This window comes from Sinohyriopsis cumingii, chromosome 13 (assembly GCF_028554795.1).
Source record: "Sinohyriopsis cumingii isolate HCF-2022 chromosome 13, ASM2855479v2, whole genome shotgun sequence".
Lineage (NCBI taxonomy): Eukaryota > Metazoa > Mollusca > Bivalvia > Unionida > Unionidae > Sinohyriopsis > Sinohyriopsis cumingii.
In genome coordinates this window covers 78,362,691-78,376,647 of record NC_142973.1, presented here as the reverse complement: position 1 = coordinate 78,376,647, position 13,957 = coordinate 78,362,691, and positions in this window count along the sequence as shown.

Below are 13,957 nucleotides of genomic sequence, written 5' to 3'. Positions count from 1 at the left end.
TAACTTTGTTTTGTCAGTTTTTCTGGCAATCTGATTAAAATCAGATCTCCACTGACCTATGTGAAGCTTTGATAGCAACTGCTTGTAAGTCATGCTCTGGTGACCCAAATTATTACCATAATTGCTACTTTTATCAGTTAATCAGGTGAAGTCTTGTACTGGGAGACTGAAAAGCATCAGTGTGAGCTGAATAATTTTATCCACTTTCAAATTTCTGTTAGCTGTATTTCAACTGGTTTAATTCAGAGGTTACCAGAATATAACTCCTAAGCAGTCGCTGTCAGATCTTCACATAGGATAGTGGAGATCTGATTTTAATCAGATAGATTTTTTTGGTTACACTGATTTAGAAACACCCATGTTAGATCTGATCATACCATTGTTTCTTCTTAAATAGATTACCCAATCATAATACTCAAGGGGAGTACATCCACTAACTTCTTAAATAGATTACCCAATCATAATACTCGAGGAGAGTACATCCACTAACTTCTTAAATAGATTACCCAGTCATAATACTCAAGGAGAGTACATCCACTAACTTCTTAAATAGATTACCCAGTCATAATACTCAAGGAGAGTACATCCACTAACTTCTTAAATAGATTACCCAATCATAATACTCAAGGGGAGTACATCCACTAACTTCTTAAATAGATTACCCAATCATAATACTCAAGGAGAGTACATCCACTAAATTCTTAAATAGATTACCCAGTCATAATACTCAAGGAGAGTACATCCACTAACTTCTTAAATAGATTACCCAATCATAATACTCAAGGAGAGTACATCCACTAACTTCTTAAATAGATTACCCAGTCATAATATTCAAGGAGAGTACATCCACTAACTCATAAACCCATCCCTATCAAGCTGAGAAAGACATTCACCATGTCTTGGTGAAAAGGAAATCAAGCAAGAGTAGTTATCCCGTGAATTGATAACTTGCTTCCAGGTGCCATTAATCATGAATTTTGAGTTAGACTTGTGATTGCACGCAGCTATACAGACCTAACAAATATCAGTCCATTTTGTCTCCTTTCATCAGTTAATCAAATGCTGGGTGTTTTCTCATCTTACAGAGGTATACTCTTTTTCTTTTTAAATCTTACTCTGTCTTTACCATTGATAGATATTTTAGACTTGGTTGTCTTTGTCATACAGTTTTCTAACTGATGCCATCCCAGTTGCCTGCCTGATGGTCTTTGGCAAATATAGTTAAACTGGGTATTCAACCTCTTTTTTTTAATAAATTTTCAGAAGTAAATGTTTATTCCACTAACTCTGATGTGTCAAGTAAATGATTATTTATTCCATTTACTCCATAAGTTACGTCAAGTAAATGATTGTTTATTCCATTTACTCAAATATGTTATGTTTATTCAACTGACTCAGATGTGTCAAGTGAATGATTATTTATTCCATTTACTCCATAAGTTATGTCAAGTAAATGATGGTTTATTCCATTTATTCAAATATGTTATGTTTATTCAACTGACTCAGATGTGTCAAGTAAATGATTATTTATTCCATTTACTCCATAAGTTATGTCAAGTAAATGATGGTTTATTCCATTTATTCAAATATGTTATGTTTATTCAACTGACTCAGATGTGTCAAGTAAATGATTATTTATTCCATTTACTCCATAAGTTATGTCAAGTAAATGATGGTTTATTCCATTTACTCAAATATGTTATGTCAAATGTAAAATGGTTATTATCCACAGCATCATCTTCTCAATAAGTTTAGTGTACCATATGACTGATTCCACCAGTTATACTTTTCAGTTTCTTTTGCCCATTACAAGTATAAACACTAGTAAGAACGATTTAATGTATTGATAATTATCACACTAGATTGTGATATCCAATAATCGTGCTACATGTATAAATTGTATGGAGTGCAGTTTATACTATACATGCAATATGCACACGCACTGGTTTGAGGGAAAAAGGGCAACAATCACAAGAAAGCAATTGACCAAGGCAAATGAGACAGCCAAGAAACTCGTGGGAGTTTGGCAATATTCTTAACCTTCTTCTGATCTGACATATCTAGTCACCCTGCACCAATTAAAAGAGTCTTCTGATCTGATGTTTCTAGTCAGCCTTCACCAATTAAAAGATTCTTCTGATCTGATGTTTCTAGTCAGCCTTCACTGTACCAATTAAAAGAGTCTTCTGATCTGATGTTTCTAGTCAACCTTCACTGAACCAGTTAAAAGATTCTTCTGATCTGATGTTTCTAGTCAACCTTCACTGTACCAATTAAAAGAGGCTTCTGATGTTTCTAGTCAGCCTTCACTGTACCAATTAAAAGAGTCTTCTTATCTGATGTTTCTAGTCAGCCTTAACCAATTAAAAGATTCTTCTGATCTGATGTTTCTAGTCAGCCTTCACTGTACCAATCAAAAGAGTCTTCTGATCTGATGTTTCTAGTCAACCTTCACTGAACCAGTTAAAAGATTCTTCTGATCTGATGTTTCTAGTCAACCTTCACTGTACCAATTAAAAGAGACTTCTGATGTTTCTAGGCAGCCTTCACTGTACCAATTAAAAGAGTCTTCTTATCTGATGTTTCTAGTCAGCCTTCACCAATTAAAAGATTCTTCTGATCTGATGTTTCTAGTCAGCCTTCACTGTACCAATTAAAAGAGTCTTCTGATCTGATGTTTCTAGTCAACCTTCACTGAACCAGTTAAAAGATTCTTCTGATCTGATGTTTCTAGTCAATCTTCACTGTACCAATTAAAAGAGACTTCTGATGTTTCTAGGCAGCCTTCACTGTACCAATTAAAAGAGTCTTCTTATCTGATGTTTCTAGTTAGCCTTCACCAATTAAAAGATTCTTCTGATCTGATGTTTCTAGTCAGCCTTCACTGTACCAATTAAAAGAGTCTTCTGATCTGATGTTTCTAGTCAACCTTCACTGAACCAGTTAAAAGATTCTTCTGATCTGATGTTTCTAGTCAACCTTCACTGTACCAATTAAAAGAGACTTCTGATGTTTCTAGGCAGCCTTCACTGTACCAATTAAAAGAGTCTTCTTATCTGATGTTTCTAGTTAGCCTTCACCAATTAAAAGATTCTTCTGATCTGATGTTTCTAGTCAGCCTTTACTGTACCAATTAAAAGATTCTTCTGATCTGATGTTTCTAGTCAACCTTCACTGCACCAATTAAAAGAGTCTTCTGATCTGATGTTTCTAGGCAACCTTCACTGTACCAATTAAAATATTCTTCTGATCTGATGTTTCTAGGCAACCTTCGCTGTACCAATTAAAAGTGTCTTCTGATCTGATGTTTCTAGTCAACCTTCACTGCACCAATTAAAAGTCTTCTGATCTGATGTTTCTAGGCAACCTTCACTGTACCAATTAAAAGAGACTGCTGATCTGATGTTTTCAGTCAACCTTCACTGCACCAATTAAAAGAGTCTTCTGATCTGATGTTTCTAGGCAACCTTCACTGCACCAGTTAAAAGAGTCTTCTGATGTGATGCTTCTAGGCAACCTTCGCTGTACCAATTAAAAGAGTCTTCTGATCTGATGTTTCTAGTCAACCTTCACTGCTCCAATTAAAAGTCTTCTGATCTGATGTTTCTAGGCAACCTTCACTGTACCAATTAAGAGTCTTCTGATCTGATGTTTCTAGGCAACCTTCACTGTACCAATTAAGAGTCTTCTGATCTGATGTTTCTAGGCAACCTTCACTGTACCAATTAAAAGAGACTGCTGATCTGATGTTTTCAGTCAACCTTCACTGCACCAATTAAAAGAGTCTTCTGATCTGATGTTTCTAGGCAACCTTCACTGCACCAATTAAAATAGTCTTCTGATATGATGTTTCTAGGCAACCTTCGCTGTACCAATTAAAAGAGTCTTCTGATCTGATGTTTCTAGTCAACCTTCACTGTACCAATTAAAAGTCTTCTGATCTGATGTTTCTAGGCAACCTGCACTGTACCAATTAAGAGTCTTCTGATATGATGTTTCTAGGCAACCTTCACTGCACCAATTAAAAGAGTCTTCTGATCTGATGTTTCTAGGCAACCTTCACTGTACCAATTAAAAGAGTCTTCTGATCTGATGTTTCTAGGCAACCTTCGCTGCACCAATTAAAAGAGTCTTCTGATCTGATGTTTCTAGTCAACCTTCACTGTACCAATTAAAAGTCTTCTGATCTGATGTTTCTAGGCAACTTTCACTGTACCAATTAAGAGTCTTCTGATTTGATGTTTCTAGGCAACCTTCACTGCACCAATTAAAAGAGTCTTCCGATCTGATGTTTCTAGGCAACCTTCACTGTACCAATTAAAAGTCTTCTGATCTGATGTTTCTAGGCAACCTTCACTGTATCAATTAAAAGAGTCTTCTGATCTGATGTTTCTAGTCAACCTCCACTGTACCAATTAAAAGAGTCTTCTGATCTGATGTTTCTAGGCAACCTCCACTGTGCCAATTAAAATCGTCTTTCTCCTCATGCACAATCAGTAGTTTCTTTTTCAGGTATGTTACCTGATCATAATACCTTATGAGAACTTACTGCCTTGCAAACCCAGACCTCCCAGATTAAAATATTTAACTAAAATGCTAAAAGTTATATGCCCACCTAGGTAGCAGTCAGAGTAATTTCCCTTTATTCTGGGAACTGCACCAAATCCATTGAGATCGTCAATTATAATGTCCACTCATGCAGAGAAGCACACTGCCGGCAGGCAGAGAGGCCCTGTAAAATCCAAACAAGAAGTTCTTAAATTTTCTACCTTAAAACAATTTAGAGGAGTTTCGTCTTAGAAGGGAAGTACATCAATAAATTTCCACTGTCCTTCCTATCATCAATGACAAAGTTTCTGACTTTTCTATGTTATCAGTTTGCCTTTTTCACATACTTAGATTGCTACAGCTAACATGGTCTCACATTGGATATTGTAGTGTCTACTTCCTAAGTATCAGTAATGAAGCAACTGTGACATTTTTATGTGCAGATATTCTGTGTTATATAGAAAACATGTTTATATTACCATAAGACGGTGATGTATCTTCCTCCATGTCTTAACTGATCTCCTAAGGTATTATGATTGGGTAACATATTTGAAGAAACCAGTTTTTATCCAGTGAAGTATGTTTCTTGATAATACTTACCCAGTAGTAATAAACATGCCTCCCAGCCTCTCGGCAGTCACATCTATATAGAAAGCTTGTCATCTGCTATAATAGCAACTCACACTTCCACAGGATTTGACGCCAGTCCAGTATCAAGGGGAGATCACTCTATCACATAGGTTGGCAGAAAACTTTTAGCTTTTAAAAAGTTTTGATCAGGGAAGGCTAGATTTGCAAGGTAGTGGTAGTTCTTCCAATGTATTCCGATTGGGTAATTATTTTAATTTTTATCAAAGAAACATAATTTCCATGAATAAGTTGGTTTATTGCATAATTTCCACAGCATTAATTCCTTTTTTTTTCTTCAAAGAATTTCTGAACATCTTCTAAAGTCTGGTCAAGTTGCTGAAATCCCATCAAAGACACTGTGAGTTTCAAAACTCTTGTTTTTGCATATGAACCAGAAGTTTTTATTGACATGCACCAACTGATTCACAATCCAGGATCCATACTTAATTTCAGTGGCTATTCTTAAGATGGCCTAACCCCCTCCACTGAGAACTCTGCTGGCAGAAATGTCCAGGGGTACATATCATTTATAGTTTGTGTACCAGATACCTGCTCCCTAATGCCATAGCTGTGTCATCTCTAGTATCCAGAGATGATGACATTGCTGCTAAGAGATCATCACAAAGCCATTCTCAGATTATATATTGTGTGACTGAATTCCGCAGCCAGTTAGGGGAAGCAAACCTTGTACCTGCCAAGCATCCCAGCACGTAATACAGGGAGAAAATGTCTCATTTCAATCCAGGTTGTCTGGCAACCTTCTAACAGAAAATGATGTAATGCATGTCCTGCCATTTTATGATACCCTGATGGTGTTAGTGGTGGTGTGTATATGGAGTATTCAGTAATTGACCATGGAATGGGAGATCTCTGCCCATAACTTCCTCCTATTATGATTCTATGGTCTTCAAACAAGTAATGGAAAAGAGTGAAAAGCAACAAACGTAAAATTCAGCAGTTTATTTCCCTTGAATACATTGTGAAAATGTCAAAATAAGGAAATGGCGGTATTGTGAATTAAATCCCAAGTAATCCTAGAATTACAGACACAATCCCTATTGATTAAAGTTCTGAATAAACTTTAGTGGAAATCCAAGTTAAATCCAATGCTGGAAGTGTTGATGTGCCTATTTGTGGCCCGAGTAGTTGTGACGAACCAATGATCTTCTGTTGAATCACAATAATACAATCCAAGACTAATCTTTATTTGAAAATTCTATTAATTCAAGTCTATTTCAAAGAATATTTTTGATGAGCACTTTGTATTTCAGAGAAGAATTGAATATAATAATTTGAATCAGTTCCAGCCAAGATGGAGGACCCCAAGTGGTCTAAAAAGCTCACTGCCATCACACTTTTGTGTGTGTGGGTTCTAGCCTCGGGCTCAGCCAATGTGGGTATGTGAGAAAGCTTGCTAGTAGCTCCTCGTGGGTCAGTGGTTCTTTCCAGGGATTTCCCGGATTCTTCTTCCACCATTTATACTGGCCGCCAAGTATATAGCCTATCTTGAGCTGAAAAATAGTGTTAAACCCTTGAACAGCAACCAACCCAAATAAATTACTGGACACAACAATAATGCAACCGATTCTGCTGAGATCTAGAAGCACGAATTAATAATTTTTCCAGTAACATGGTTGTATTCTCCTCTACCTGACCTCGGGTCACAATTAGCAATTTATAAAAACAAACAAAACTATTGCCTAATGGAAAATTTCATTTTGGACGGTTCCAGATATTTACAAGATAAAATCTTAGTTATAATTATAAGTCTATTACTAAAATTATAATATACAATGTAGTAAACTGGTAGACCCAGATCTAGACAAAACATGTTTATAAAAAAAAAATCAGTGATCAGGTTAAAAAGATCATGTCCAAAAATATAATTCTCCATAGCATATGATGAAAATAAATAAACCTAACAAACAATGCAAAATTAAATGTACATCATGTCTCCCCTCATAAAGAAAATGATTTATGCAGAAAAGTTTTCTTTTTTCAGATGTACATAAAAATAACCTTTATTAAAGACAAAGTATACTTGAAATAATATAATATTTCTATACATGTGTAAATGCATCTGCTATTCAAATGTTCATTCCCTTAACGTGCCTGATGTCATTATTGTATTCCTGCAACATTAAACTTAACTTAATAATCTCTAATTTTTGTTTTTCATCTTGCCAAGAAAAGTAAAGGGTTGTGATTACTAAACAATAATTGGAGAAGGAGCTGAACTAATATACACTTCAAAGTGTTGCAAAGCCAATATCAAATAAAAACATTCCTTCTTGATCATGGAATAATCTATGTGGTGTTTATTTAATATCTTAGAAAAAATAGCATACTGGATGATATGCACATTTTGTTTCCTTGAATCAGTACTATAAAAATCCCAACATCACACGCATCAGCATATTTTTTAATGGAGCTGAAAGAACTGGCATATTGTTAAGTATGACCTTTAACTTATCAAAAGTCTCCAGACATTTTCCGGATCAAGGAAACTTGACCTTCTTGTGAAATAAAAAAACTTCACAGGTTCAGAAATTATAGGAAAATTGGAACAAAATTTCCGACAGTATCCAGCCATATCTAAAATTCACATAAGTTGCATTTTGCTGATAGACCGGGAATTCAAAGCTAGCCTTGACCTTAGCATCTATAGATTTAACTTGTCCATGTCTCACAATATGTCCTAGAAATGTAGCATAAGCATGGCAGAACTCACTTTTGGATAACTGTATTGTCAAATTTGCATCAGTACATCTGTCCAAGAATTTCTGATTCGTCTCTTAGTGATCTTTCCAGGCGTCATCGATGATGACATAATTGATGTAAGCATCACAATTATCTAGGTCAGTTGCAATCGTGTTCATTAAACATTGAAAAGTACAAGGCGAACCTTTAATTCCAAACGGCATTACTTTATATCGATAAGATCCATCAGGAGTCAGGAATGCCGAAATTTCCTTTGCCCTTTCCATCAGTGGAATTTGCCAGAATCCTTTCAAAAGGTCAAATTTGGTGATATTTTTCATTTCGTTTTATCAATGCAGTCATTGATTATTGGCAATCGAACTTAATCTGTTTTAATGGTGCTATTCCCTTTCTATAGTCCGTGCACATGCATAAAGTATTGTCTGGTTGCGGTACAAGTATATTTGGTGAACTCCATTCACTTTTACTCCATTCTTTGAAATCATTCTCCGGCAAATACGGAATTTCCTGTTAGAGGTGGTTCACCCTGTACGGTTTCACAGGTATGGAATCTATAATTTCAGCGTCATGGTAGATTTTATTTGTTGTGTAGGAACATCTGAAAACAAGTGCTCATATTCAAGTAATAGCTGTTTTAGTTCATTCTTTTATTGTTGCTGCAAATGTGAAAGTATTTGGTAAAGATTATTTTTAATTTATGAATTCTGAAAATCAGTTGCTCCAAATTAAGTAGTCTGCATTCCATCACATCAAACCTCGTGTTTAACATTTATATGGCAAAGTTGTTTTTTGGATTTCGTCTTCAGGGAGTTTTAATGATATAATTTAATTTAAATAGTTCAATTTCATTTCGAGTGTGCTAGGACCATTATATTCAAACGGACGAGGATTTTGTTATATGGGCAAGAGAACTCTTATCACTGGACTGAAAACTCCTTTCCTTTTAATTTTTGTTGTACCTTAATTTCATTTTTGACTGAGCAGAGTGCACATTAGTTCTTGCAAATTATATTGAAATTGGAAACATAAACCTGTTGAGAAGATTAATTTCTCTATCTTCATTTGAAAGACGTTTCTTTGAACAATTTAAGTGGTCCAAGTACAGTGTCAAAAAACTAGATCGAAGGGACTAAAGCATAATTAATCTTGAACTGATTCCCTACCAGTTAACAAGAGAAATAAACACTTTCATCTCGATCTTTTCCAGTATAAAAAAATATGACTGAATCATATTTTTCAAAGTTTGATGAAATCTTTTCTAAAGCCCATCGGCTTTCAGGGCGATAGGCAGAAGAATTGCTAGATGCCTAATTCGTGCATAACTTGCCAGACTTAAAATTTAATACAGTTAGACAAATTTGGGTAGTCCAAATTGAGTATAAAAAAGAAAACTTCATCAAAGCTTTACCTATTGTTTTAGTTTTAATATTACTCGAAAGAATTGCTTCTGTGAATCTCGTAGACGGACAAATTATTGTCAGCAAGTACTGGTTGCTTGACTTGGTCTTAATCGGTAAGGGACCTACAGTCTACTGTTAGTCTAGTAATAGTTTTAATATTCCTCAAAAGAATTGCTTCTGGGAATCTTGAATATGGACACATTATTGTAAACATGTATTGGTTGGCTGACTTGGTCTTAGATAAAGGACCGACACAGTCTTCTAATATTCTGCTAAATGGTTTGTCAAATGTAGGAATAGGTTGCAGATGAGCCTTAGGTAACTTCTGGTCGGGTTTTCCTACAATATGACAATAGTGACAAGATCTACAGTGTTTACAAATATCACTTTAATTTTTGGCTAATAAAGTGATTCAAGATCTTATGAGAAGTCTTATTGATCCCTAAATGATCGGACAAAGGAGTTTCATGGGCAAATTAAAAGTTTCCTTTATTCCAACTATTAATAAACTGCGCTTTTTCTCTTGCAAATGCGATTGAGATTTGTCCAGTTTCTGTTTTTAGTGCCTAAACTTTTGTCGACAACTCCTTACCCTTCTAGATACAGTCCATAACCAGTCCATAATCAGCACTTTGCTGTACTGGAAGAAGAGTAGAAGTCACGAGCTTTGCCAAAATATGCACTTTGTAATTAAGAGTCCGACACTTTCCTGGCCATTTCAAATTTTCAGCATTTTTTTTTTAAATGAAATTATTTATCTACTTCTTTTTCTTAAAAATGTGGTACTAAGGTAATAAGGTAATATTGTTAGTAAGATTGAAACTTGAACTAGTGTGTAAAGCGGGGATATGCTTTTCACTTGCCAGCATTCATTCTTATATTGATATTCCCATTCCTTTTCTTTTTCTCTCTGCATCTGCATTTCTCTTTCTCTCTGCGACTGCAATTGTATTTTCCTGTCCTCTTTATCTAATTTTGTTTGGCCTTCTTTCTGCAATTACAGTTCTCTCTCTCTCTCTCTCTGTAATCGCAGGTCGCTTTCTTCTTTCTGAAGCTCACGATTTCGTAACTCTTATTCCATCTTGTATTTTAATTTCAATTCTTTTTCTTTTATATTAGAGCCTGATACAGACTTATTAATGAAATCCAAAACAATATATATACTATAAGAAACTAAATCAAAACCAGATAAATTTCATATGTATATCAGCTTAAGACTTTAACGCGATCATGACTAGTAATGCATTCAGCCACGGTAGTTCCTTTTCCACACTGTCATTTTTCAAGCCATGGAATGGGGGATCAGAGACAACGTTTTTCTGCTTTTGCAGGAGAATCATCATTAATAAAGGGTTCAGATTGACCTCGTGGAACCATCATCAGCAGCACAACAAGTTATCTTCCAGATTGCCTGGCAGCATTGTACTGAGATGTTGCTCTGATTCCACTCGATTTGTGGGAACAAACATTTTTTTCTTTCTCTAAACCGTGTCCAGGCAATGGCCATTAAATAATCCAAGCCTGTACCTCACTCATGACTCGAACTTGTTGCACATTTTTAAGGATACTTAAGACTGGGACTCCTCAGGGGTATGGGGTCGGAATTCCCTCCTCTTAAATACCTTTTCTCCTTACCTAGTATGGCTGGGTCCTGTACTTGAAGAAAAAGAAACAATTTTGGAGCCAATGTACTTCTCAATTAATAATTACCTGATCAATAATATGGGCATACCCTCTCAAGCCCTGCCCATATGTACCTCTCCAGAAAAGCATACGCCAGTAATAACTGCTGATTGATGGGATTTGGTGCCAAGAACAGTTGTTTTCCCTCTAGACTTGAGCAAAATGATGATAAAGCAACATCTGTGCAAGACCTTGTGGAAATGTTCAACAATTTCTTTACAAGCATCTCCAGTAACAGTGTTCAGAACCAGACTAATATCCCAATTGAACCTGATGCTCTTCTATCGTTTATAAGGGCTAAATTCCTGATGATAATTAATTTTCAATAGCTGCTGTTAGTGAAGCTGTTTTTATATGTTCATTAAGGTAAATATTAATAAATAAATCCTCTGGTTTGGATGGAATTGGTCCACAAATTCTTAAAATTGCTGGACCAGTAATAACTCAAAGTCATTAACGCATATCATAAACTTAAGTATAATTACTGGTAATTTTCCAGAAACACTGAAATGTGCAAAGGTTACACCTATCTTTAAGAAAAGAGAAAATGAGGATCAAGGGAATTACAGACCAATATCAATTCTATCTGTATTGTCAAAATTATTTGTAAAGCAAGTAGCCATTCAGGTCTACACATTTTTTTGAAGCTTGCTCTCTATTTCATAAAGCACAATCAGGATTTAAAAAGTACCACTCATACCAAACAGAATTTACCAAATTAATTGATCTTTGCCTGAAGGAAATAGATAATGAACATTTAACTGGGATTGTTTTCCTTTACTTCAAGAAAGCCTTTGATCTTGTTGATCATGAAATTCTGCTGCAAAAGTTGAACTGTTACAGGTTCGACAATCCATCTTTAAGCTGGTTTAGATCATACCTAAACCAAAGGTCTCAACAAGTAAGCATTGGCAATATTAGCTCTCAAACTCACTCTATTCATTCAGGGATCCCTCAAGGCTCAGTTTTAGGCCCTCTCCTCTTTATTGTCTATATCAATGATCTACCATTAAATAATGAATCCATAAATAAAATAGATTTGTTCGCAGATGATGCAACCTTTATACATCTAGTTCTGACAATGAAGTTATCCAAAATAGATTAAACTTGGACCTTGTTAGAGTCCAAAACTGGGCACAACAAAATAGGATGGTAATTAATGAAGGTAAAACAAAATGTATGATTTTGGGGACATCACAAAAGCTACTCAAGTTAGGGAACCCAGAACTACCTCTTGCAATAAATAATCATCAGTTAGAAAATGCAAAACATAAAAGACTTGTAGGTTTGTCTGTAGATAATAATTTACAATGGGATGACCATTATTGATAAGCTTTGTAAAACAGTCATCCAAAACTGCCCTGCTCAGCAGATCTCATAAACCACCTCAATACTAGACAATGTATAGATAATTTTCAGGATGCAATGAATAATATAAAGGTTTTAACAACACATGAAAGAATATTTCTTAGAAAGGCCAAATTGATGTATAAAGTATCCAGAAAAGCCATTCCTGTCTATCTAAGGAATATCTTTCACCAAAGATAATGATGATGGTACTCCAAATTGTAGGTCCATAAGAAGTAAAAATTACATTATACCAAGGCCAAAGAAGGAATTGTTTAAAAACAAGTTTTCAGTATACTGGTCCACTGGCTTGGAACAACATTCCCAATGACATAAGGCAGGCTCCTAGCATTTCTTCTTTTCATAATCAATATCTCAAATGGATGAAATCTTCAGAAAATTTAAGAGTTCTAGCTTAACAAATACCACCTGCTTTTCTGTAATTTTGCATCATTTTCACAGATGAGTTTTTCAATGCAGGATGATATTTTATATTTTTTATATGTTTATGTTTTCACAGATGCTTGATACTCTGACTTTTAAAATCACTTACCGGTAATTATTTGGTGTCAAGCCAGATTCTTCACATCGTGTTGCATATACTGTATATATTGTACATAACAGATAGAAGGTCTCAAGGTAGATTAGTTCTGTAACTAATTGAGTTACCTTCTCTAACAAAGTCGTTTGGTATTAGTAGAAGTAGTATAACATGGTCCTTGATATAACACAGATAAGATCATGGATCTCATAAAGCACTTCAGTATAACATGGTCCTTGATATAAAACAGGTCTGTTATTCAAAAGTATTTTTTTCAAATTACACTAAAAAAAATAATTCTGACTTATAATGGATTGCTAGTGTATGAAAAATTAGAAACAATGCAATACATGCTTTTAGTCCACTTGTATCTGCCAAGAAATTGAATATTTCAGTTATTTAACTTTAAGAGAACTGTTTAGTTTAAAAATGAGGAAATGGATTTTCTTATTTTTTTCAAATATTATCATACCTCACAAGAGCACACTGTTCTTTCATATGACTTCCAGTCTGCAGTTTTTGATTAATTTTAGATATCTTTCCATCTGTCCCTTATAATAAAGCACCTCAGTATAACATGGTCCCCGATATACTGCATGTTTGGTCATGGATTTCATGAAGCACCTCAGTATGACATCGTTCCCCTGAATATAACACAGGTATGAACATAGATCTCATATAGCAAATCAACATAACATTGTTCTGAATATAGCGTATGAAGATGGATCTCTTAACATAACCCGAATATAACATGGTTCCCAATGTAACAGGTATGATCATGATCTTAGAAAGCACCTCAGTATAACATGGTTCCCAGTATAACACAGGTATGATCATGAATCTCATAAGGGGGCACTCACCAGATAATATGTACTTTTGAGAGAGTGACATATGTAAGGTGAAATAGTTCGCATTTAAAACATGCACAATGGAGAGAATGTTGGCATACCTCTATGCTACATTAATGTAATGTGGATGATATTTCTTTTGGATATTGTACTTTTGGAAATTTTACATGATTTAAGCACACTGCTAACTAAAATGACTGCTCCCTTGTGTTAAAAAATCAGCCTGAATTAGTCTAAAG